The sequence below is a fragment of the Oratosquilla oratoria genome, chromosome 11 (assembly GCF_046742065.1).
Source record: "Oratosquilla oratoria isolate Oo_2021 chromosome 11, ASM4674206v1, whole genome shotgun sequence".
NCBI classification, from domain to species: domain Eukaryota; kingdom Metazoa; phylum Arthropoda; class Malacostraca; order Stomatopoda; family Squillidae; genus Oratosquilla; species Oratosquilla oratoria.
In genome coordinates this window covers 7,932,312-7,934,811 of record NC_134787.1, presented here as the reverse complement: position 1 = coordinate 7,934,811, position 2,500 = coordinate 7,932,312, and positions in this window count along the sequence as shown.

The following is a 2,500-nucleotide window of genomic DNA, read 5'->3' as shown; positions in this document are numbered from 1 at the left end:
GCCTATAATCTCTACCCAAATGGATTTCGTACAGTCTTCTTCCTTTATCGAATTGTTGATAATACAGTTTATTGTATTTTTAACTAAAAGTGCTACACCTCCCCCATTCCTGCCTACCTTATCCTTGTGAAAAAAAATTATATCCTTCTATTTCGATTTCCGGAAGGAAATGTTTATCAACCATGTTGATCCAGGACACAGTAATAGCTATAATATCGAAATTTTCTACGCATGCTTTACCTCGCAGCAAATCAATTTTGTTAATTATGCTTCTGCTATTTGTATAGTAAAATATTAGTTTATCTTCCCTCCACCTGCTTTGGTGATTCTTTTCACAGTCCCTCTCTAAGTTGTTTCTATTGCCTAAACTATATTCCGATACTTCCCCTCCTACTCCCACGTAATCTACCAGAAAAAAAAAAACCCTGTAGGATACCTACTTCTCGCTGAAGGGATTCAGCAAGGAGCCGAAATCCTCTGGGCAACAAGTGCACCCCATCCCTTGTATATAGATGATTCCTACCGTAAAACCTGTCCCAGTTGTCGACAAATGCCCATCCATTGGCCTTACAATGTTTTGCCAATGGGTGGGCATATATACATATATATACATATATATACATATATATACATATATATATACGTATATATATACATATATATACATATACATACATATATATATATATATATGTATATTGTTCAACTTTTTCTTAATGTTTTCTATTTGTCTTATCAACTTTTTTCCGGTTGTAGGGTGAGCTGATATAAGTTCTCCATAGTTCCCCATTTAATATTCTCGAGCTTTCGTCTTCAAAGAGACATCATCAGGATTGACAACATTTCTGCAATAATGAATACAAATGTTGGTACATATAAGTTACAAAATAAATTACAAAAATACAAATACAAATATACAGGTAGAACAAAAGATATATAACGAGAGTTATTACTTACGTCTACAAGGAAAGTACAAATGATACAGAGAGAGAAAGGTTTAAATACATAAACTGCTATCCGAGTTCCCATTACGGAGTCTGGCTGATCGTCTGAGTGGTGGGGGAGTGGGGGGTGGGAGGGGAGGGGGAGAGGGGACCTCAATGTAGCGATGTCTCAGGTTAGCGCTACTGTACAGCTTGATACTGGACGTCATGTCCGACTGAATGTTTATAGTGGGGGCAGAGTCCCTGATGTGGAATGCCTCCAAGAGTTTCAACCTTCTAGGGTCCTCATTGTACGCAATAATTTTGGTACATTGAACTAAGGTGTCTCTGTCAATATTTCGATTGTGATATTATAAATAATGGTCCTTGATCGCTCCGTCCTGTTGGTGAAAAGTTAGTCTTTGGCTGAGAGTACATCTGGTGTGCCCGACGTATGTGATATTGCAAGAATTGTACGTCTCGCAATATCACATACGTTGGGCACACCAGATGTACTCTCAGCCGAAGACCAACTTTTTACCAACAGGACGGAGCGATCAAGGACCATTATTTAAAATATCATAATCGAAATATTGACAGAGACACCTTAGTTCAATGTACCAAAATTATTGCGTACAATGAGGACCCTAGAAGGTTAAAACTCTTGGAAGCATTCCACATCAGGGACTCTGCCCCCACTATAAACATTCAGTCGGACATGACGTCCAGTATCAAGCTGTACAGTAGCGCTAACCTGAGACATCGCTACATTGAGGTCCCCCTCTCCCCCTCCCCTCCCACCCCCCACTCCCCCACCACTCAGACGATCAGCCAGACTCCGTAATGGGAACTCGGATAGCAGTTTATGTATTTAAACCTTTCTCTCTCTGTATCATTTGTACTTTCCTTGTAGACGTAAGTAATAACTCTCGTTATATATCTTTTGTTCTACCTGTATATTTGTATTTGTATTTTTGTAATTTATTTTGTAACTTATATGTACCAACATTTGTATTCATTATTGCAGAAATGTTGTCAATCCTGATGATGTCTCTTTGAAGACGAAAGCTCGAGAATATTAAATGGAGAACTATGGAGAACTTGTATCAGCTCACCCTACAACTGGAAAAAAGTTGATAAGACAAATAGAAAACATTAAGAAAAAGTTGAACAATTGTCAGAATGCTGTCGTATTTAATTCTACATGCATCAAAGAAAACCTGCTTCCTTACTTCACGAATATATATATATATACATATATATACATATATATATATATATATATATACATATATATATATATATATATATATATATATATATATATATATATACAGTATATATATTATTTTGTTCCTTCTCTCCCAATTTCTCCTTGTTATATCCATGGCATTCTAAACTGCTTCATATTTCTATTAATCGAAGCGACATTTCTTTCAACCCTTGAAACATATATTCACATCCGAGTTTTAGAGGCTTTGAAAGTTTTTCCATTCCTTCTCAGTTTTGTTGGCATTTAGGAATTCCTCCCAAATGGCTTCTTCAAAAAGTTCCTCAGACCAGAATTTTCTTCATAA